Raw genomic sequence first — 24,675 nt, 5'->3', positions numbered from 1 at the left:
AATAGATGTCTGCAAGCTCTGCAAAAGGGCCATGTAGGAGTCTGTGTTGAAAATACTCCCTTTAGATGTTTCCTCAGTTTGTTCTGTCTGCTTATTTCCCACCAACATCTAAGCCATGTAACCAGGGTAAAAGAAACCCTCTGACAGTCTGAGACACCCCTAGAATCAACAGTTCATTGGTTCTTAAGAGCATTAAGGCCCAGAAATGAATGCTGCAGGAAACTTTATCTGGGAGCTGACTGACTGATGGATGGGGCAAACCACAATGGTAGGCATTTAAAAACCCAGCTGGCTGTGCCACACTCACACTCTTGAGTGTGTGCAGAATGTATTGTACCTCCCCTGAAAACTCTTACAGCACAATTATCCTTTATGAATTTTGATAAATGAGTCCCATGCTATGGCTTTTAAATCCCCCAAAGCCCTAACCCACTGATTGTCTGCAATATTTTTGGTGGGTTTTTTTTTTGAGTGACATAAATGTTTATTGTTACCAGTATGCACTAACAATATTGTCTAAATATTGATGTTAATTTTTTTTTTTTTTTTTTTTTCCCTTTGAAACAGAGGGAGAAATCCTTTGAAAATTACAAATTTCTCTTTGGTTTCTTTGGATATTGTTGCTAGATTTGTACCCTAAGCATGCTTTTAATTTTTTTTCACTCAAAATTTATTTGTCTCTAAGGAAAAGGGGTTCCCAGAGACTGTTTGCCTGATATATGTATTGTAGCAGAGGCCACAATGTATGGGATTAGAAGAGAAATCCTATTAATCATCTTCTTTTTATTCTGGTTCTGACTCACTTGTTGATTTAGAGTACATGTTGGAATTTTTTTGTCAAGTAAGACTTATTTCCCTCTATTCCTAATGAAATGAGCTTAACCCAGTGATTATGACTGTAGCTTGACCCTCCAGATCATTAAATCTGCCTCCCAGGCTTGCAGTGGGCTTGTGCAGATCCTCAGTGTCTAACATTGACCCAGCTCCCTGTTTCTCAAAGATGGGGAGCTGGATGTTAAAGGATGGTCTCCCAGAAGCCAGTGTGATGGAAATGGTAGATCATGAGACACTTTAAGCCATGATTGCTTTTTGGGTCCTTGCACTGAAGTCTTCTCCTGCCTGGAGTAAGTGTTGAGAGGCAATGTTGTGATCTAGAAACTGTGGTTTGAGTGTACCCTGAGGAAGTGGGCTGGGATTTGATCTCATTTATAGGCTTGTAGGACCATCCCTCCGCTGTCAGTCAGGATCAGCTACACCTCAGATACTCCAGCAAGCCTACCCTGGTGACATGCCATGGTTCAGTTGATCCTGCATTATCTCCCTCTAGCATTAGGAAAGTGCTTCCTGACCTCTAACCTCCCTTTATGTCCATCTTTTGTCATCCTGTGTGTCATGGCAGAAAGTCCTCTCTGGTCAAGGAACTCTATAATTGAAATTTTCTCCTCCATTGTGTTTCTAGACCTTTATTTGGCCTTTTTGCTGTTTTTTCAGTTTAGCACAGCTGAATCACATTTTTCTGGGGGAGCGGTTTACCAGACTGCACACGAATACTCACAGTCACTTTGCAGGGATGAAAATTGGTTGTGTTTCACAGGGTGTAATTCTGTTTATACATTGCTAGGCTGGGGCTGCCCTTTTCCTCAAGAACACAAAGTTCCTGTTGAGCTTTTGATCCTCCACAGGCTCTGGATGGTTTTCTGCAGAGCTGCTGGCCAGGCAGGTGTTCCATCCTGCAATATACAGCCAGTTATTGCCCGTGTGAGGAAGAATCTGCAAGCTTGTTTCCAGAGTAGCATGTTTTCCTGTTAGACCTTAAAATACTGGTTTTCCAAGATCATTTTGAATTCTAATCTTGTCTTCCAAACTCCTGACAGTCCTTCCCTGCTGGCTGCCATCTGTATATCCTCTCTGTTCCATCGTCTGGGGCATGAATAAAAATATTGAATATGACTAAATCTGGGAGAGGCTATCCCATATGTCCTTCCACTTTGACTAGCAATACAATATCCTTTCAGTTCAAACCTCCTGCTCCACCATGTCTTCCTCTGGATTACACCTCACCAAAGCTGACTTCAATGTTTTTCTCATCAGGGACAAAAACTAAAGTGAAAGGCTGATGTTCAGTTCCTTTCGTTTCTCCATGCTCATGTTTACTATTATTAAATAATTATTTTCTGTAATAATGAATTCTGAGATAAATAATCTTTGGGCACATTATTTATTTGGAGGTAGGCATGACACTTGTCCTTTCTTGCAAGACTATCTCCTGCAAGCAGAGCACAATAGCGTATCACACTAACACTAATGCAAATAAATTAATACAAAACTTCCAGATGCACTGGAGATCTTTAATTTTTCTCTGTGAGCCTTACCTAGTTATTTTTTTTATCTGTTCTCTTAAGATTTGTGTTTCTGCAATTCCTTATTATTTTCTACAGTTTTTCCTCCTCCCTGCTGTGCCACGGTTCTGCTGCCCTCTCCTTCCAGGGACTCTTTGAGCAGACAGCACCTTCCCTTCAGTAAAACTTTGTTTTCCTTGTTGGAAGTTTGCAGTTATGCAATTTTTCCTTATTATAACCTCCTAAAATTCCTCCTCAGGTTGATATACTGGGGTGAAATGAGATCATTTTGGGCTATAATACAGGAGGGATGGGTTTCCCTGCAGCTCCCTGGCCTCAGGGGAGAGACAGGGAGCAGACAGTCCTCCCAGTGACAAAGGCACCAGAGAGGGGCTGGGTGCTGGGCTTGGTAACTCCTTGGCTGCAGAGAGAATCTTGAATTTTGGGCTTGTTAAATTGCCCTGTCATTGCAAAGGCAGTGCAACATCTCAGATCAAAAACCTACCCAGACAGATCAGGAATGTGTCAGATGCTGAACTCCTCAAAAGTGCTAATACCTTGCTGTGCTTTTATGTGGTTTAAGTTGTGCATTTGTTTTGGAGCCAACAGACAGTGCCAGAAAAGAAGATGAGGCAACCTTTGCCAGTCCTCCCTTTGTAAACCTACATTGCACAGTGGGAAGCAGGAGAATTTACTTTAACTAAAGCCAAGTCAGTGGTTTAATCATTGTAAACAGGTCTTAAGTGCTCTGCCTCTTATCTTTATGCCGTGGCTTTTGTAAAAAAAAAAATAAAAATAAAAATAAAATAAAAATAAAAAAAAGGAAAAAAAAGAGGTAAGCTGTTCAGCCAGAAATATCACAGTTCTGACATGAAAACTGGTCATCAATCACTTTCCTGTGGAGTTCTGTGTGTGTGAGTGAGCCTTGTGTTTGTGCTCCTGTGTTGTTGAATCAGCAACTGGTGACCTACAGTGCAAATACAGCCTGATCCTGCAAGTGCCAGCACAGGGAAAGAAAAAGAGAGAGAGAGAGAGAGAGAGAGAGAAAAAGAGAGAGAGAGAGAAAAAGAGAGAAAGAGAGAGAGAAAGAGAGAGAGAAAGAGAGAAAGAGAGAAAGAGAGAAAGAGAGAAAGAGAGAAAGAGAGAAAGAAAGAAAGAAAGAAAGAAAGAAAGAAAGAAAGAAAGAAAGAAAGAAAGAAAGAAAGAAAGAAAGAGAAGAGAGAAAGAGAAGAGAGAGAGTTAAAAGGGAAAAATCCTCTCAAAAGAAAATCTGTATTCTCCTGGGATTCTGGAAAAGTCTTTCAAGGAGGAAAAGTTTCTTGTAGACATCGAGCATGCTGCAAGCTAAATTCAAATTAGAAATTTATCTGGCTTTTTGTGTAAGTGTACATATGTGCTTGTTTGCAGAAATCAGATCCATGTTTTAAAATTATGCTCTTTTAAAAAATGAAATCATCCTACAAGACTTGTTTGCTACTTTTTTCAGGCTTTGTGGAATAGATGAGCATTGTGGATGCTAGTAGTGTGCTAAAAGTAAATGTGAGAAATGGCAATTTAAAAACTCAGCTTTTCATGCAAGTCTTTTAGGGAATAATATGCCCCCCCATATCACATAGAGATTTACATTAGGATAGTCTGTTAGACCATGTATCACTCCTCACCACAGCATAAAGAATGCAACACAGGATATTGGGAAATTTGAGGCACAAAATAATACCAATTTTTGCAGCACTGTGTAACTGGACTTCTAAAATGGAGCAGAGAGAATGTCATGCAATGTTGATGGACCAGAGAAAATTAACAGTGAATCCCTTCAACACAAAGTGAGCTTCAGGACTTGCTATTCCTACATTTATATGAAACAGTGGTATTTGCCTCATCTCTCTGTGCTGTGCAGATTAAGACACCCAGGGGTCATTTTTCCAGTTGTGTTGGGAAGGGTTGTCTTGCAAACCTTTATCTCAAGTGCATCTTCCTTTTTAATCCTTTTTGCTATATTGATAACAATAAAGGGCAAACTGGGTGGATGGTGCATTAAACCTCCATTTTACCCAGAAGTTTTGTGATGTCCCTGCAGCCAGACTGTTTTGGTTTTGGCATCAGAGGAGATCCCTTTTTGCAAAAAAAGAGTCTGTGCATCTTCTGAATCCCTGCTGAGGGAAAGTACTGCACAATGGTGACATGTGAAGGTGCTCCTTCTATTAAAGTCTGTGAAGTATTACAGAGCTGGTGCTCAGAGGGACCAGCAGGATGTTTCCTCAGAATATAGCCAGCTGTGCAAAGAAGCTGGGCTGTTTTCTAAACCTGTTTTGTTGCCAGGGTTTTTATCTTTTTTGTAGCTTGACTTTCTGAAATAGCCTGAATTTTCTCTACTAAATAAAAGAGAGGCTATGACTGCAAATGTAACAGATAACAGTTTCAGTGCTATATTCAACAAGGAAATCTCCTGCATTAGATCTTGTCTTTACTGTAGCAGAAAGACTAAATAAAAAATGAACAATTAGCAATAGCTTGATGTAACTGATGACAGCAGGACTATATTTATTGCTATCTCCAAACAGAATGATATTAATTGTGCTTTAAAGAAAAAAAAAATCATTTTAGCTAAAAACAATGCTGGGAGAAATTCAACTGGGAGAAAGACTTTATTAACAGAAAAATCGCAATGATGATTGAGAATCATTGGATAATACTTAAGAAGATGCCAAAAAAAAAGTCCCACCCAGCAAAAGAATCTGCATTCATTAAATGGCCTGCTGCAGAAGGGAAGTAGAACTTCTTATGCATATGTGTACTTGGATCCCTGGAGAAAATGCAAAAAACTCCCAGCACCAATAGATGTAAATTAAAAGGTAGATTTTGGAGAAAATTGATTAAAAGGCAAACAGGTCACAAGGAGAACCATGACAAGCAGAGCTGAGAAAATTTGCCTGTTGAGGAGTATTTTCTTGTATTTTGGGGACTTTATTTTAGCATTTCTAGAGTAAAGAACACTAAAAATTACATGGGGCCAGTGCAAGATGAAATTAGTAAAACTGCCAATGGGAAAAGATGTTAAAAACAGGTTTATTCTGTTGTATTTTTGTCTTCTGTCCAGGGAAAAAACCTCAAACCCTAATCATTTATTCATGTCAGCCAACAGTAATCACATTGCTTTTGCTCTAGTTGTAACTAAAGAGGAGGTTAATCAGCAGATAATAAAGTCAGGCAAGGATCCGAATAACCTGAATCCAGCAGTCTAAAAAAAAAAGAGCAAGCCAAAGAAAATAAATCTTAGCACACTGGGGAAGTTTCAGATGCCTGGGAGAAAGCTAGCACGATAAATGGCATCAACCAGATAATTTGTAGACCTGCCAGTATGATGGGGATCCTGGAAAGTGGAGTTGGTACTGCAGAACACTTTTATCAGGCAGCAAGGGTGATGTGGAATCAATGAGGAGTGTGCCAGATGCACCAAAAATGGGTCAGCTTCTGGTCTCAAAACACTCTTCTGCAGGGGTATGTTTATCATGTAAAGATGTTTCTGTTATCCATGTGTTTCTGTGAATCATGGGAGAGAAAATGGTGGGAGAAAGGAAGCAGGTGGGAGTTAGGGATCTCACACTGGTGTTGATGCTCTTCAGACTCTTCACAAAAAAAAGCACAAAAATATGCTGGACTGAAAAATGTACCTGGGAGAGGTCTAAAGGGACCAGCAAACCAGAAGTGGTCTGATTACAACCTAGTGCTACTTATATGGTAACAGGCAACTGGAGAGACTGCTTCAGCCTGGCAGACAAAGATACAAAACAAGATCCAGTGGCTGGGGTTGGGAACACATTTTGAATTAGGAGTAATTTACTGTAAGAAAGTACCTCATCATCAGAACAACTCACAATGGACAAAAAAAATGTTTATACTGGAAGCTCTTCCAGAAAAATCTATTTTATTCCAACCATTGTCTTTGAATCTGAAGCATGAACTGATCTCAGTAAGTCCTGTGGTCCATGGAAAAAGAACATTGGCTTGAGGGTCCTTGATGAGTCCTGTCCTTAAAATCTATGGCCTGCAGTGAAATAAAAGCAATGCTGCATGCTGAATGATCTGCTCTGAGTCAGGTGTCTGACAGAAGAGGCCCCACTCCTCGTGAAATAAATTATTTCTGAATCAAGGACATGTTTCATTCAGAAGAGTGTAGTTACTGAGGTTCAAAAATGAACCACAGTGCAGTAATCTAATGATAAAATCAGCAAACCACACAGTGGGAGAAGGGTGGTTTTTCACCCTCTTCAATATCTTCTTCAGCACATCACATTCAAATATTGCCTTGGACTGGAAGAGACATTTTTATTACAGAGGTTAGATTTGCCCTTTTGGGAAAATGGGGTGGAGGAGGAAATCTTATGGTGTTTTTGCTTCCTTCCTATTCAAGCCATTATATCTGTTTGTGAAAATACCACTGAGCAAGTTGGCAGTATCACTAATTCCCAACAGCACAATTATACCCATTTTTGCTCAAACCCTAAAATGAAAAAATAAAAAATCTAGAGCTTGACAAAGGACGAAGCACTATGTAAGGTAAAAGCCAGTTCAGAGAAGGCCATCAGAACTGCTGCCTCCAATGCATGTTTGCTAAAGCAGCTCAAACTTGAAATTAAGCAGCAGTGGGGAACATCTGCAAACCATCAGAGATGGTGCAAAGGTTGGTGAAAATCTTTGTGGCCTTTGTGATTCATAGATACCAGCCAAATACAAACAAAGGCTTTTTTCTTTTGTGACAGACACAGTATTGTGGCTTGAATCACACAGAGCCCTATTGTTGGGCTATTTTATCTTATTTCTTCTGCAGATTCAAGTGGGCAAACAGGCTTGAAGAGCTGTTGGGGCAGAGCCTGTCCTGCATGAAGGCAAGTGAGGTGGCTCTCTCATCTCAAGCTCTTATCTCACAGCTTGCTGTCAGGCTCTTTCTTCCCTTTTATAATCTGTCATGCAGAGATGTGACTGAAGATGCCAGACCTCAGTGGGCTGCAGGGTTTTAGGACCAGGGGCAACCTCAGTGCGGATTTTAAGAACCTTTGAAGGTTCTTGGTGAGAACTGTCCTTAAACTCTATGACCTGCAGGGACATAAAAGCAATGTTTCCTGTTGAGTGATCCTCTCTGTGTCAGGTGTCTACAGAGGAGGCCAGGAGGCTTGGGTACTTTTTTGGGCATTTAAAGTACACTCAAGTCCAAACTACATCAGCAAGACTAATAAAGAGCTGAGAAGGGATCTTAAACCTTGCTCTACAGTCCAGATATACCTTTTGTTTTTAGGGAAATGCAATCAGCCCAAATGCCCTTTTTTGCTACTACTTCATTCCATGTACTCTCAGCAAAACTGATTAATGGACATTAAATTAAATCAAGCCTTGCCCCACAAAGCAATCTATTGTAGGGGTTGCCAAAGCCAGCCGCCTGATGGAGGCAGGGTGGCCACATCTTTGTGCCCCCAGGACTGTCCCATGAAGGGGCTGAGCACAGGAGCACATCCACACTCACACAAGATGCACAGGCACACCTTGCTGGCCATGCAGATCAGCACAGGCAGAAACACACATACACAGGTGGCTCGGATGGGCTGATCCTGTCCTGCTATCTGGCAGCTCTAGGAAGTCCTAGGAGTGGGAAATGCACACATACACTTAATGTGGGTGCCTCCATCCGTGGGGTTGGATTGTCAGCCTGCCCAGCAGCTGCCCCCAGTCTCTGCAAGCACTGGCACTACTGGCACCCTGTGGCTGTGGCCCCACTCCAGACCCCTCAGGTACAAGCCCCCTGGCTCAGCCTGGAGAAGGGAAGACTCCAGGGAAGAATTATTGCAGCCTGTAAGTACTTAGAGAGGGCTTATGCAAAAGACAAGGAAGAATATTTTAGCAAGGCCTGTTGCCACAGGACAAAGGGCAATGATTTTAAACTAAAAGAAGATAGATTTAGCCAGATACAAGGAGGAACTTTTTCTTTTTACAGTGAGGGTGTTGAAACACTGGAAGAGGTTGCCCAGAGAGGCAGTGGATGTAGACATTCAAAGCCAGGCTTGGTGGGGCTCTGAGCAGCTTCATCCAGCTGAAGATGCCCCTGCTGATTGCAGGTGGGATGGATTAGGTGACCTGTAAGGGTCCCTTCAAATAAAAAAAATTTCTATGATTCTATCTATGGTCAAGACTGACTCATTTTTGAAAATCAAAATTCCATCAAAAATTCAATCATATCCAGCAGAAGCAACAATAAAATCTGGCCATACTAAGGTCTAAGGAGAACTCAAGGCCTTTTGTTGAAAGCTTGAGTGCTATGTTTGTCTTGAGAAATTTATTTAGCATCTGTCTCCCTGCAGAACATGTTGTGCATGGAGCCCTGTGAGGACCCTGCCAATTTGCCACTGTCCCCTGTAGTCCCTTGTTAGCACAACTGATGATGAAGGGTGATGCCATGACAGCATGAGGGCTTCTCCCTCAGTGCTGGCCCCTCTTACCTTGGGGTAGGCTGGGCTCCAGCACTTCTGTGAGTCTAGCCGAGACTGATCTGAGCACCTTTCTTTTATTCTTGATGAACAAGCAGAAATACTCCTGGCTTCAACACTAGAACTGTGCAGAAAGGTCAGAGACTGGCTTTAACTCAGTCTGACCATAGCAAGCATCCCAAAAATGTGTGTATGTTCTTCTCTGAGATGCTCCCTGAGCCAGTCCCCATAAACCTTCACCATAACCATCCAACATTGAAATGTAAAATTCATATGGAATTCTGATCTTACCTTTTTGGAATCCTCAACAGCTGCTTTCTTAAGCAGGACAGGGGGACTGAAACAGAGCAAGAAGGTTTCATGAGGCTAATTAATCAGAGGCATTTCCCTCTTCCATTTCTTCATATCACTCATAGACATAGTATTAAGCATTTTCCTTGGCATTCAAATTCTCAGTGGCAAGCAATTGCCAAAAAGAAAAAGAAATAGACATTCTTAGCTGAAGTAGAATTGTCCAACAAGTCAACCAAGTGATGTCTACAAGCCTAGATCAAAAGACAAACAGCTATTGTTTTGTTTAAACTCCTAATATTTCAGGGATTAAATTCAGTGTTTGGGATTGGCTTCATTTTCCTCATTTCTTAGCCCTCCTCTCCCCAGTTCTTTCCAACTTTGGTTGCAGTAGGAATTGTTGAGGTGGTTTTAGACACCAGCCATCACCCAAAAGAAATCCCAGTTTACTCTTTCTGGATGTTAGCAGCAGTTATTAATATCTACCTTTCCTGTAGTGGTTTTGGAATGCTGTCAGATGGGTTTGGAGCACTGTATTTACACATCTTCCAAGGGTGGAGTACTTGAGCTAGTTTGCTAATGCTCTTGGTTCCTCGTGGGGCATCTTTAGTGCTCCTAATCTCTAGATGAAATGGAACCCAAGAGCATAATTTTACAAGGTAGTTCCACAACACATTAGGAGCAGGACTTTCCCTTTGCTACAAGCCCTGTAAGAACTACATTCTCGTTATCTTTTCCACTTATTTCCCCTTCTGATATAAGCAATATGTTGGAATCCTTTGTTAAAACATGTCATTTATACTTATGTAAGTATTTGCTATAGTAGACAGCTTGCCTAGGGTTTACTGGCACCAACAAGAGCAAAGCATACAATGGTAAATGGAAACTAATTTCTTGAGTCAGCTTAGAGCTGAGGGGCTTTGTGTTTGCTGTTTCCAAACTGTGAAAATTACATGGAAAGTTCTGCAGGTATCAGCGTTTTGTGATAATCATTTCCATATAGCCAAATAGAGAAATTTGTAATTTTGGTTTCTACGCTAGATTTTGCAGGATTTTAGAGCAAACTGAGAGACCTCTGAACAATATCCTCCTACATTTACATCTCAAAGTGTAAAGCTCTTGAGGGTGGTGACTCATAAAGCATTTCTTCCTTCCTCAGAGATCCAAGCTGCGAATGGAAACAAGGTCTGCTATTCCAGCGAGGAAGCTGGCATGAGGGGTGGGAGGAGGTGTCAGGGCCCCCACCAGGCTACATGATGATGGATTGATGGGACCACATCAATGGGCCCTGAGAGCTGTGTGGCTCTCTGGGTTAGAGGAGGTGGCAGGAACGTAGGAATGTCATTAGTTAACCCACCCATGGGGCAAGAAAGGCCTCAAAGTCAATAAGCTGCAGCCTGGAGGTGCCTGGAGGCTCACAGCTGAAGCCAGCAGGTGAACTTGGCTTCCTGCTGGGAAATCTCCAACTAGTGGAAAGCCACCAAAGCCCTCACCTGCTCCCCCACTTAAATCAAAGTCACAAGGTGTCATGCCACAACACAAACAGAAATAAAGTCTGGCTCAACCTGCAAGTTATATATTTAAAAAAACAAGGCTTGCCTTTCTAATACCATATAGCTCCCTTTGCAGTTCCTGATTTCTGGAAGAAATTACCCAAATCTAGTTGTGTTATTAGCTGAAGACAGAGCACCTGCTTCTGCCTCTTTTGTCACTAGCCCCGTGGTAACTCCAGTGGTGCAAATCAGTCAAAGGAGTAAGAGGGAAGAGTTAGCAGCTCCTCACAAATGCTAAAAGCAGCACCAAATGACGTGTATGAATCATCCCATCTACTCTTATACAAGCTAGGATAAAAATGTAGCAGTCACACAAGCTGTGATAAACTGTCATGCTCTGGGACATAATGCATGTCTTAAAGTTAAGCAGAAACTGTTCCATGGGCAAGTCATTGCATAGTGGTGCCTGGTGTTTGCACCTTTCTTCAAAGCACCTGCACTAACAGCAGTCAGGCAGAAAAAAAGGTTGCAGAAGGCATTTGACTGATCTGAATGGCAATTTCAATATCACTACATGTGAGATATTCTCTTCCCCTTTCAGTTTGTTTTTTTCCCCCCACAATGCATTCAGGGAGTATTTATGTCCTTGCTATGAGAGTATGTCAAGTATATTGCTCAAAGGGAAGATGATTCCATCCACTGTTATGTTTGACAGATAATTAAATTGTTCTTTTAATCTTGCTTAGTCAGAGTGACTTCTCTGCTGCTCTGAGTGAAGAAATGATTATGTTTTACTTTCAGAGATTATATGAGTGCTTTTGTGTTTGATGTACTCATAGTTTAGGAAGCTACTGCTCCTTTTGTTTTGCCTCCTGCAACAATACTCAGAAGACCGTATTTTCAAATGAAGCATTTAACACATTGCAGTGGTACAAACATCACCTGATTCACCTGGTGACCAGATCTCAAAGGCAAAGCACGTGCCAATAAACTGAACAATGCCAGGGTGTGTATCTGGGCACTGACACTCAGTGTATATTGTTAATGTACCACTGCTCTTCCTGGCAGATTTTCAGTGCAGCCCAAACCCCAATATCTCAAACACTCCTCATTTTGGGAGTTAGCATGGAATGCTGACCATTTCCCTTCAAACTGTTTGTGTGGTCACCCTACTCTGAAGATCTGCACAGTGTAAGTGAAGTGAACCCCAGCTTTTGCCCACTGTCCTCATTTGAACATGACAGCAATGGGCACAATTTGTTAGTGCTGACAGCAGAATTTCTGCCACCTCACGGTCTTATTTTAATTCCCTGTATTCCTACATTTCTTATTCTTATCAGTCCTCTACTCTGCTCTGTCACATTAACATAGCAGGCTGCCAGCATGTTGAGCAATATGTGCAAGGTGTTTAGGGCTGCAGCAGTGGCAAAAGGTCCTGTTGCATTCTCTCTGGTTTAGGGTACCCTTCACTCAGACAGGCCCTACATCTGCTGAGCAAAGAGTGGCATCTTCAGCAGCCAGTAAGCCAGCAGGTACCTGAGAGACCTGATGGGGAAAGTCCTGGAGAAGAGCAGGGTGACCCTCCTTCACAGAGCCAGAGCTGTGTCTCTATAGCTGCTCCCTCCAGTGCAAATGGATGGTTCTGGGATTACAGTCTTAAACCAGCCCCTTTTTAGGAGCTACTAGGTGCAGAGGAGACTTTCCAGGCAGGCTAGTAAATGCTTTCTGGGTTCAGACAGAACAGGGGGATTAGGAAACTTATATGTGTTTACAGCCTTGCAGTGGAAGTACATTGCCCTTGTCTGCCTAAATGATTTGTGGATGAAGCCACAAATTAGCCACTGCTGAGCTTTACATGGTTTCCTCTGCCTAAGCCTCATCCGCCCCACATGCTCACCACAGCTCCCCTGAGCGAGTGCTCCACCGGCCCCCAGGACAGAGGGCCAGACCAAGGTCAGGACACCTCCAAACCCACGGAAAGGAGGCCTGAGGTGGTGCAGGCGCTGTGCAGGGCCGTGCCTCCCCCGTGTGTGCTGTGGCGCAGGGCTGGAGCAGCGCTGTCAGCGCCGTCTGCGCTCACCCATCCGCGCCTCCCGCCCTCCACGTGCGCTGCAGCTCTCCTGCCGCATGTGCTCAGCCTCCCACAGCTGCAAGCACTGAGAGGTGGCTTGATCTACACCTTATACACAGGAAGGATTGGAGTTTGCAAGTTTCTAGCACTCCGCACGCTGCCAGGCCCACAATAAACTTTATTGGCTGGTTTGTTCACTTTGTGGTTGCCCTTTTCATCCTCCTGTGAGAAGATGCTGCGAGTCCAGCAGGAGGAAAATGCTCTTGTCACTTTATCACCTCACTGTCATCAACCTCTGTCCACCACTTGGTATTTTGTGGAAGGAAAAACCACCCCCAGCATTGCTTCTGTCCACCAAGAGAAAGGGCTGAGCTGGCACTCTGCCATGCTTGGTGGGCGTGGGTTGGGTCAAACTGTCTGGGGATTTTTATAGTGCCTATCACCAGAGTATCAAAGCACTGAAATATTGTTAGTTGTGTTTGCCTCCCCGCTGATCTTATCACCAAAGGCCAGTCCTACTGGAGACCACTGGTCTTCCATGTGGTATTGCTTAGGGGGTTTGTTTTGCTAGATGGGCTGGTCTGTAGCCAGCACTGGGATAGTCTCTAGCTCTGGGGTCAGATTCCAAGCTTTAATTAATACTGATGATAAACACACTGCTCGTAAGGGCTTTTTGCAAGGTGACATTAGAGCAGCTTATAAACGTGTTTTCTGAAATTAATTTGTTTCATGTTGTGAAACTTCCAGTGCTTAAAGAGGCCTATGGGCACTGTAAGTCTTAAAATCGAGGTTTAAAAATCCTGTGACAGGTGTAACTCGCATAGGAAATGTCACAGAAATAGAATTATAAGAGGTTTGTGATATTTAGAAATAGCTCACTATGCTATTTCGAGTTGACTGGCAGTTTTCTCAAGGATCTATATAATAGTTACATTAGACCTTTTAAATTTCAGTATATTTTCATGCTTTGGCACTCCCCAGAGAATTGAAATAAATCTTGTGGGTTTTTGCATGTTGCAACAACTGGGTGCATGCTACTGTGGTCAGTTTTAATAGGTATTAATACAGTGAGTAGCAAGCAAATTATAACTGTTTCACATTAGACATAATTTTACAACAGACAATTTTATAAGGAGAATGGAATGAATCAAATTCAGTAATTTGTATTAAAATATCTTTTACATTCCCTGTGTTCCAGTGGAGCTGATGACAAGCCTAGAGAAGCACGCTTGGACAAACAGACCAGAAAATTAAATTCTTCTAGTTTTCATATGCCACAGCAGGAATAATTTGCTTCTCTTTTTTTTTTTTTTTCTCAGCTTTTCTTTTCATTTTTCTTTTTGAAGAGAGGATTACGATGTAATCTTACATTTCTAAATCCTATCACAAATATTTTTTTTTTCAGCTTCATAGAACTGTGATCCATTCCAGTTTTTTTGGGGTAGACTCTGATGTGGTATGCGTGATAGACTGCATTTACTAGGATGTGAAGAAAGCCAAAAGGTTAAAGTCAAGGTTGCAATCTCAGGACTCTGAATCTCTGAGGAATGTTTATTCTCTCAATTAAGCACATACATACACTTGCCAGATGTCCAAGATCATAAGACATTTTTGACATACAACCCATGTTTAAAGAGGTTGTGCTCAAGCTCTGGATGCTCCTAAAAACAGAACACAGGGTTTCATGGGGGGGTAGCTTTGAGCTGATTGTGCCTCATTGATCAGGAGATGCCTCCAAAGGCTCTGAAGGGCTCCGTGGCTGCTGTCAACTGCGGAGCATCCCAGGTCAAAACTTGCTTAGTAAGAACAGAAACTCCATCAGCTTGGTTTCAGGTGCCCTTTGATTTCGTGTCCTTTGGAGTCACTCACCCAGTTATAATCAGTGCAGAGAGAGATGACACCTGTAAGGCTGTGTCTCGTTCTGAGTTTAGGTGTTCCAGTCCAGCAGGAAGGCTGGTGTGTGTCTGCTCATCACCTACAAGGAGAACCCAAGCAACAGCCTTGGCTAAATATCCAACATTTAGATAGTTTCAGTGCAGGCTGGAGAGCTGCCAGCCAGCTAATTGAGAAGCAAGGACTGATGGAAGCAAAACCAACAAAAGCTGGTTTAGGTTTTGTTTCAAAGCCCTCTCCTTACCTTGGAGCAGACACAGCCGCTTCAGCTCCCCAAGCCAGTCATAAATCAGAACAATTACTGCCTTCTCCAGCAGATCTCTACTACTTGTAAAATGAGGACTATCAAAATATTTGTGATGGTTGTTACACAAGGCTGATGCATGGTTGTTAGCCAGTGTATGCAAAGGGCTGTGTAATTAATGGATCAAAGATGTGGATCCTTGTCTCCTTCGTTTAGGGATTTCCCATGGCACTCATCACTTGCTCTGAAATCCTGACCCTATAAACGCTTTTGTATGTCCTTAATTTTTTTACATGAGGAGTTTTCTTGATGAGATAATGATACTACTCACTACATAGCTACTTATTCCAACCCACAGTATTTATAAACCAGCACTGTTTCTCAGAAGTTCCAAAGGTCAAAGCCCTGTATATGTTTATGTGAAAAAAATCAGGTATTTTCCATTCAAAGTGTCTCTATTTCTTGGCACTAGAAATAAAAAATATTTTGCTTTCAAAATGTAGAGGATTAGTAAATATATAATAATAATTTTTAAAAATCTAGTAGCCATCTTTGTTCCCACTCTCTTTTTATTAACATTAATTAATGCTATTTCTCTGGAGAATGGTTGAATTCACTAATGCTGTTTCTCTGGAGAAGGGCTTAATTTTTCTACACTGGAATTTGTGATATCTAGAGCTAAGTGGTGAGAAAGATTTTAAAAAAGGTACTTTTTTTTTTTATAGCTTCTTCTTTATTTTTTCAGATGGATTGATAGATTGTTCTGCATGCCTATCCTTGAGATACTGAAGCCCAGCAAGAAGAAGCCTTACTGACCCAAATGTTTTTTGTCTTTTAGAAAACTTGCTTTTCTCAGCAGGGTCAAAATGTGATCAGATTTTGCATTTTTATGGCAATGATTTTTTTCTTTTAATAATGCCTCAGTTTATATGGCCATGCCATTACAGGGATGCTCATATTTAAAGAGAATAAATTTCAGGTGAACACAGGATTTGGAAACTACACTCTGACTTTGGAATTTCCATAAAAGCAGCCTGAATCATGCTTCAAAAGAAAATAGCTTTTTTTCTGTCCAGTCTCATTTTGGGGCAGTTACCTCATAATTTTCAAGTTCCTGAGGCAGTCAAAACTCAATATTAGGATTAACTGTTGTTAATTTCTTTGTTTGTCTTGTATTGGCTACATCTGAGCACTGCTTATTGGAATTGATGCTTTCAGCTTGTAGTAGAAATTAAAGTTGCTTTCATTTTGTGTATTTCCTTAGAGGTCAAAATAGAAACAGCGGGAAGTTTCAGGGAAGTTTCAGGGAAGTTTCAGGGAAGGGAAGTTTCAGGGAAGGGAAGTTTCAGGGAAGTTTCAGGGAAGTTTCAGGGAAGGGAAGGGAAGTTTCAGGGAAGGGAAGTTTCAGGGAAGTTTCAGGGAAGGGAAGTTTCAGGGAAGGGAAGGGAAGGGAAGTTTCAGGGAAGGGAAGTTTCAGGGAAGTTTCAGGGAAGTTTAAAGGGAAGGGAAGGGAAGTTTCAGGGAAGGGAAGTTTCAGGGAAGGGAAGTTTCAGGGAAGGGGAAGGGGAAGGGGAAGGGGAAGGGGAAGGGGAAGGGGAAGGGGAAGGGGAAGGGGAAGGGGAAGGGGAAGGGGAAGGGGAAGGGGAAGGGGAAGGGGAAGGGGAAGGGGAAGGGGAAGGGTGTGCTGCTGCCACCAGAGACTTCCACAATCTGACTGCAAACACTTTGGGGTACCCAACACTCTTCCATGTATCTGCATGGGAAGAAGGGGTGAGGATCCCTTAGTTCTGCCCCAGCAAGGATTTGGGTGTTACAGTATGACAACTTAGACACAACCACACAGCTCCACACTCTGCCACTCACATCTTTGGTTTAAACTAGGACAGAGCAAAATAACCTGTTTCTGACCACAAAACAGAAGGCTCAGCTCTTCAGCTGAGGGATAATGATGGGTTGAAAGGAAGCCACAGGTGTTTGAGAGGATGAAACCTGGTTGTAGCAAGGCTGTGCCCAGGTCTCAGCTGTGTTGAAGTGCTCCTCCTGAGCAACACATTTCCTTCTCCACCACACTTGTTAAACAGCTATAAAAACTTGTGCATGCAGAATTGTGGACTGTCATTTCTACATAGCAACACTAATATGTCAAGAATAAATGACAGGCAGCACTACTTAGGGACTTTAGTTGCAAGCCAGGTGAGTAGAGTATGGCCTTGAGGCTTTTCCCTGTGTTCTGTGAGATCCTCTGCTTGTTTAGAGCAGGAAAATCTAATTGGTCCTTTTAATATTGTTTACTTTCTGTCAGTCTCAGCTCAGTTTGGTCTGTTCATGCTCTGACTTTAAGCCATCAGCCAGGCCCTGTTTTCTTCCCTGAAAGGTGCTGTGCATCACAAATGTGCTATTTACAAAATAGCTTGTTTTACTTGTACACATACTTGTACACATAGCTAAGAGTTAGTAACAGCTAACAGCTACATATAGATTTCACATGAGTGAAAAAGAGAGGCCCCACAGGCACCAGATTTGAGTGCTAAGAGTGCTCACCTCCATCAATTGTCCAAAAAGCAGGAACAGGTATAGCAAAATCAGTATTGCACTGCCAAAGCCTTCCAGTGTCACCAGTGAGAGACTTATCAGCCTTTCAAGGCCATCCCAATCTAAGACTAGCAGAAAGGCCAAGCAGAAGCATCCCAGAAGTGATGTAGAGTTGCCTTGCCCATCTCTTGGCAGCAGTCAGGAAGGAGGCAATTCACCTTTGGCAGGATTCTCCCCGCTTCTGACGCAGTAATCTTTCTGGATCTACTTATTTTAAGTCTTTTAAGGCAGATGCTGAGGAGGAATCTGTGATGAATTCACACTTTTCATCTAGCTGAATATTCTGAGTATGTTTCCTTTGATGTTTATGGAGAGGGTGAGACTCTCATGGCTGAAAAAATACCACTGCATTTTTCTGTGTACATAGTGCATCTGTCAAAAGGTGTGAAGATGCTCTATCTAGTCAAGACACTTCTTGTGTTTGCCATTCACCTGGCACAGTACTTAGGAAGATCATCACAGGTTTTCCTTCTACTGTAATAAGTGCTATTGACTAGCAGGCATTGAAATGCTGGTGGAGTACACTGGCTAGAGTAGATGTAGAAGAGCAACACAAAACTATCTGCATCTATGAGAACACACCAGGCATTCTGGAAAACCAAACAAATGCACAATGTGTAACACTATTCACAGTCACAGCCTTAAAGCTCTGTGCCATAAAGATGACAGCAGTGAATATCATGCATACATTTAACAAGTTGAAAAGAATAATCACCCTGTGCTTACATAACAGTTGCACAAAAACTTCCTAAAAAATTTGTCATTGTGGCTGCAGCTCTCCCTTGTCTAGAAAGGTAGCTATGTCCCAGCAGCCCCAGTCAATGAGGGGACCCTCCTTCCCACCAAAGTAGCTGATGAAATAACTGCATAACACCAACTGGCTGAATCTGATTGCAAGGTGTGCTGCTCCAAAACAAGGTCTTTGGAGCTTGTCTTTCAGAGTCCTGGTGTGCATAGAAGAAGGAAATAGTTATAAACAGAGCTGGCTTAATAGGTGACAACTTGAAGCAGTTGTCCAAGATCCCAAGACAGCAGGGCTCTGCTTGGTTCAGTTTAGCAGAGAGGCATCCAGCAAGGCAGCTGAAAAGAATGAGCAGTCCTTTGCCCATCTCTCTACAGCTCTGACACCACCTGTACAGCAAAGCTGCTGCTCTTCCAAACAGCCCCAGCAGCAGAGATGCCAGAAAAGATTAATCTAATCTTTGCTGACCATCCCAGACACTGCACTGGACATGCACATCACCAGCTTTCTCATGTGGATGATTTTATATCATGAATGTAGACATTCCACCATGGTATACCACCATGCAGATATCCTTACAACAGCAGAGCTGTCCAAGCCAAGGTTCTGGGTGAAATCCAGAGCTCTCCAGATGGCCAGTGCCATCTTCTTGTGTCCTTCAAGACTCACTTGAATTTTTTTACAAGTATTTTGGAGAGCATGGGATGAGATGGGGCTGTCTGGATTGTCAACACCCCTGCAGTTATGGGCAGCACACCGCTCAGTTTAGTCAGGAACACCCAGAATTACTTCCTTCTTATAACCCCTCAGAACATTCCCCATTCTCCAACTCACACCTGTGCAAAGCCAAGAAATTAAGGCTGGAAATTATGCCAGTCTCTTACAGTGGATGCCATCCCAGAAGAACCTGAGGCTCCACATGGTCAGGCAGAGCTCTGGGCAGGGAATATTGTGCAGCCCCCAATGTACAACACTGCACTGGACAGTGCTGAAGTGGAGAACAAGGGCTCACACCTGTCACCACAGTACTTCTAACTATTACAGAATTAATTTGCATTTGCTTCTTTCTCTCTGCTGAGACAATTTCTCAATACAAGCAACATGCTGTACTTTCATCTCTACCTTTTAAAGGTGTCTTTAATCACATATGGTTCCTGAGAAATTATTAACAATTTAATTAAGACCTGATTGGCTGTATCCAGAAATAAAAGATGATAGTGTCTTTTGATACTTCATGTTTCCTCTACGATAGAGATTCTGCTGTTGGAGATTCTTTCTAAGTTCTGAATTCCTCTCTCTGCATCTGCCACTTGACATGGACCAGTGTTCTCTTTTTTTTTTCCCCAAAACCCAAGCACCAGTGAAGTCTCACAGAATATACCCAGCAAGACCTGTCTGCAGTTCTGGCAGCCCAGCTGCACAGAGGAAGACTTTCTCCACAAGCAGTGATACTTCTTTGCAACCTTCTAAATGGGATGAGAGTTAAAGTGATGCTATACAGGATATGCTGACAGGCTCACGTCCCATTGATTTGGCTAGGAGCTCCCCTTCTCAGGATATTTGAGAGCCCCCACCCTCAGCCTGTGAGTACCTTGCTTCCCTGCATCTCCCAGGTGCTCTCTGGACTGGTGTGGGTTGCTGAAGCTGCTGTGGTAAGTGCTCACATAAAACCTCTGCTGGACTGAGTGCAAGTCAAAGCAGCCCTTGAGTAGGCTTCACTCATTCAGCAGCCTCCTGGGGAATAGCTCTCAATGTTTCTTTTTACAGCCTGTCTTTTCCTGCACTCAGCCTGTGCAGTCTGCAATTTTCCCTCATTCACTCCAGCTCCATGTGGACCACGATCTGAGCGACCACTGATCCACACAGAACTCCTGGAAATATCCTTAAATCCTATGTGCTTAGGGAGAAAGGCATCTAAAAGCAGCCATGTGTACTCAGTGCCAGACTCCTGGGCTTTGAAAGAACACACAGGGAGAAGGAGTCCACCACCAAAAAAGCCCATCCTTGTGCAGGAGCCTGCCCCACTGCACAGTCAGGGATGCAGGAGAGATGTCAGGTGGGCAGCCCTGCCCCTGGCTCTGCACTTCTCCATGTCCCTGCACACATCATGTGTGTCACCAGTGGCAGAGGATCCTCCAAGTCTCTGTTATGCTTTGGAACTACATTTGTTAATTGTTTCTCAAGTTCAGCTTAGGCAAATGCCATTTTAGCATAATTTTATTTACACAGGGGACAGATTAAACCAGTAATAATAATGACACATATTAGGTGCAGCTGTTCTATTTTGTTCCCCCAAGCAGGCCTGCAGCACTGTTTCCTAATTTAAGTCCTGGTGCTACAAATCTGACTAAATTTTACACATGGGAATATTTCCTCTAGACTTGGTGGAGGCTGCTCAGATGTGAAAAGCTGGATTTTTTCACAAGTATTTTCAGGACTGAACCCATCATTTAAGTGGCCCAGTTTAACCTAGTTTTTGCCTATCTTAAAAAAAAACAAACAACAAACCACCAAACTGACCAAGTTTTGCTTAATTATTTAATCATAGTCATGTCACTAAAACAATGTGTTTCACTTTGGAAGCAGTCTTGCAAAAGTCTGATGATCATTGTTTGTATCTCATCTTAATGATGCATAAATCTTAAGGACTTTATCCCTTAAAAAGTAAAAGGAATGAAGTTTTATTGGTGGGAAGGTTTTTTTCTGTTTGGTTGATTGGCTTTTCTCCCCCAAACCTAGAAGAGTAGATGATTTCCCAAGATAATGAAACAAAAAAGAGATAACTTCACAGTCAAACTCCTCAGTGTGTAGCTGAAGATGCTGAATTTATATGCTGTGGAGTAAGTGACAGATTCACAGATTCTGTGTTACTTTTTACATATTTTTTAATTTGTATCTATAACACAATTTAAAAAAAAGAAAAGAAATTAAGAGAAATTGAGGACTAGCATGGGAAACTATAGAAAATCCTTTATATCCTTTTAATTAAATTTATTTCCATTTATAATTATGGTATAACTTACAGTATGAAAACTATTTTAAAATAGCCTGACTTTTTGTACATCTAAATGCATTTTTCCATACAATAGGAATACTGTTTCTTTCAGAGGAGGCATGACATAGGACCCTATAAATTGTGGAGTGATCCTTACACAGCAGGTATAATATAAAACATTGCTGTGATTAATCTTTTCTTTAATAAGGGCTGAAGACTAAATAATTTAAGTTTCTAATAGCTCAGGAAATTTTCAGGATGTTCCACAGACATTTCAGGACATGACCCTCAGCTGGATAACAGAGTTGTAGCTCATTGGGGTTTTTGTCTAGTCGTTGATGATGACTTCTATTTTTTTTTCCCATTTGTGATTTTTAAAAATCAATTTTCCTATTTTCCTGTCACTGCTTTGTGCTTTTTTTCTTAGTTTCTGCCTTTTCTGACTATGATAGAAAAAAACATTGAGCTATTGTGGGCGCTGGCAGATGGGGGCAGGGACAGGCAAATTAATTCTGCATAGGGCATTTGGCACTCTTTTAAATTTGCAGACATGTCTTTTCCACTTAACAACATTCCCACTTAGCAACATAAAAACATATTTGCATTTAATAAAGGGGAAACCAGATGAGAAAGTAAAGCAGATCTTGCTGTGATCTTAATAGATTGTGAAACAGAAAAGGAAAAAATGTATTTCAGTGCTTCTTGTAGCTAGAGGCCAAAGCCTCTGGCTGTTGTTCCAAGAGCACTGTTAACACTACTAATAATGGGAGATCAGACAGAGGATGTAACTGGAAGGAACAGTTTGTGGAAAAATGACCATCCCTCTATTAGAGTCAATCACACACAGGCACAGAATGGTTGGTGTCACAATTCTTCAGTTGAACGGCAAGAAACGAGTTGTTGTTGGATCACTGTGGGTACAGCAACAGCAAAACAAAAAAAAGTGGCTAAATAGCGCAAAATACACTGTGAAAACAGGAAGGAAGAACATGTAGGTGGGACCATATGGCACAAAGCTTCTTTAGTAACTATAGAACACTCCTCTTCAGAGAATGAAGAAAAAAGAGCTTGATACAGAAATGTTTTCCCATGCAAAGTAGTTGCTTATTATAGAACATGGAGGGAATCTGACTTGAGGCTCCTGCTGGGATCTGTATCTTTGGTGGGGTTTTGGGGCCACATGGATTGAGGAGCACGAGCAGAGATGCACAAGAATTATGTGTGTGCCTGACTGGAACAAATGCAAAGAGAATTCATCCTGTGGGGCTAAGGTCAGGAATAAAACCTGCTTTTTGTCCTAATTGTTTTCCCTAAAAAATAGCATCACTTTTTGGAGGAGAAGCTGTGTAAAAATTGGTTTATTTTCTTCCTTCTTTGTCAGGAAGATAGAAATTCCATGCCATTTTATTTGTGGGGAAATCCTGAAACATTCAGTCAAAATAGAGGATGGAAGAAAACCTAGGATGGGTGTGTGTGTTGAGTGAAGCAACACAGATGGTCCTTGTTAAGAAGCATGAACTGTGTGAAACGCTGTGAAGATACAGTGTGAGGTTTGCTGGAGTATTGGGGTTGCAAAGCCCGGGATGCAGCCCCAAGAAAACATGAAACAGGAATTGTTTTCTGTTGTTTTGAGTGGTTTCAGCATTTAGGGCCTGGATTTGGGTGTTAGTCAAAGGGGAGCAAATTGAATTCCTGTATGACTGTAAGAAAATGGATGGGAACCACCCCTTGGGCAAGAGAGGGAGCTTTGGATTCATGAAGGACACATGGGAAGGAGGAGGAGGAGAGAAGAGAACAGTTTAAAAAAACAAGGACCTGGATAGTGCAAAAGAAAAAAGGGAATTATAAGAAATATGACAACATTGTTATTCCCATTTGATTTTGAACTTCCACTCCCTAGAAGGGTCAGAGGAACTGATTTACACTGAAATACCTCAGTAGTAACTGGGACACCAGCCTCAGGCTTGAAATGCATTAAGGGATTGAACAGCTCTGACTGGGAATGCCAACTTTGGTATTAATGGCAGACTGAAGTAGCAGAATACATGAAATTGCACAAATCTAGGCTTCAGTTATGGAAAAGGGAGCTAATTACTCTTAATAATGCTGGTGTTGGAAGAGAGAACTGCAGAAGGAGAAGGGAAAGTCACCAGTCTTGGGAGGCTATTCCAAGGACATGCTGAGACCATCATCCTGCTTGAGTGATTCAGTCATTTGACCCAGGAAAGGGAAACTTCACAGATGAATTATCTCTAGACACATCTTCTCCTAGTTCTTTCCTCAAGGATGTCTGGATAATGGTGTCTTGTGGTTAGCTGGGCAACCTGTGCTGTGTTGTCTGGATGCAAACCTAGCTCTCAGTCTCAGCACTCTTCCCAGCTAAAACAATGGTCTTTTACATGTACCAGTGATGCAGATCCTGCAAATATATCAAACCATAACTCTGTTTTTTGTTTGTTTATTTTGTTGTTTGTTTTTTGTTTTGGTTGGTTGGTTTGGTTGGCTTTTGTTGTTGTTTGTGTGTGTGTGTTATTTTAAATGACCATGACAAAGCAAGGGACCATGACAGCCGACTGTTTTTTTGGGGCTTGCCTTCAGCAAGACCAGAAAACTCTGGAAGAGAAAACATTTCTTGTCTTCTAGTATTTCTTGGATCTGAATCTCTTTTACCTTTTCTTAAATTACTGTTTTCTTCTTGAGAGATCAAGACCAACAGTCGGATTTTCCATCCCTCTGCCTGGCCACAAGGACTGCTTACTGAGTTTAGGAAGAAAGATGGAGGTGATTGGAGCAAACTAAGCCTGTTTGCTTTCTTGATGCTGTGGGTCAAGGCAAGCTGAACAATTTCTCTGAACAACTACAGTATAGCTAGGCAAATTCAAACAGGGAAGAATTCCCTGACTGCAAAGAAAAAGGATATCCAGCTCCCTACAAATAATTTTTTTTCATTCTAATGGTAAAAAATTGTGCTGTTTTCAATAGATGGGAGCAATTTGAGGCTCTGGAGATATCCTTGTCCTCAGAGTGCCAAGGGAAATGCTGCACTCAGAACAACCTTTGAAAATGTAAAAAACAATACAGCCCAGGAGAGAGGGTCCTTGACTGAGCACCCCATGGCACTGCACCATTAAAGGCCCTGTAGAGTCTAAGGGGAGTTTTTGCCAGGGACATAGTTTTTATTTTCCAGTGCAGGCCAAGGGAGCTGTTCACTCATCCCCTCTGTTAAATCAAGTGACTCCTGAGCAGTGCAGCTCTGGAAGGCTGGACCCTGGGCAGAAAAGCAGGCACAGGTCTAAAGACCAGCCTGGGAATCAGGGGCTGTTTGTGCCAGGGCTGAGTTTGGGTCCCTGCCTGCAAAGTGCAGCTCTGGAAGGCTGGACCCTGGGCAGAAAAGCAGGCACAGGTCTAAAGACCAGCCTGGGAATCAGGGGCTGTTTGTGCCAGGGCTGAGTTTGGGTCCCTGCCTGCAAAGTGCAGCTCTGTGAACCACTGCAAGCAGGAGACAGCAAAAGGGTGTGGGAGGTTTGTACCAGAGAAGA

The sequence above is a fragment of the Oenanthe melanoleuca genome, chromosome 1 (genome assembly GCF_029582105.1).
Source record: "Oenanthe melanoleuca isolate GR-GAL-2019-014 chromosome 1, OMel1.0, whole genome shotgun sequence".
Taxonomy (NCBI): Eukaryota; Metazoa; Chordata; class Aves; order Passeriformes; family Muscicapidae; genus Oenanthe; species Oenanthe melanoleuca.
This window is presented reverse-complemented; position numbering follows the sequence as displayed.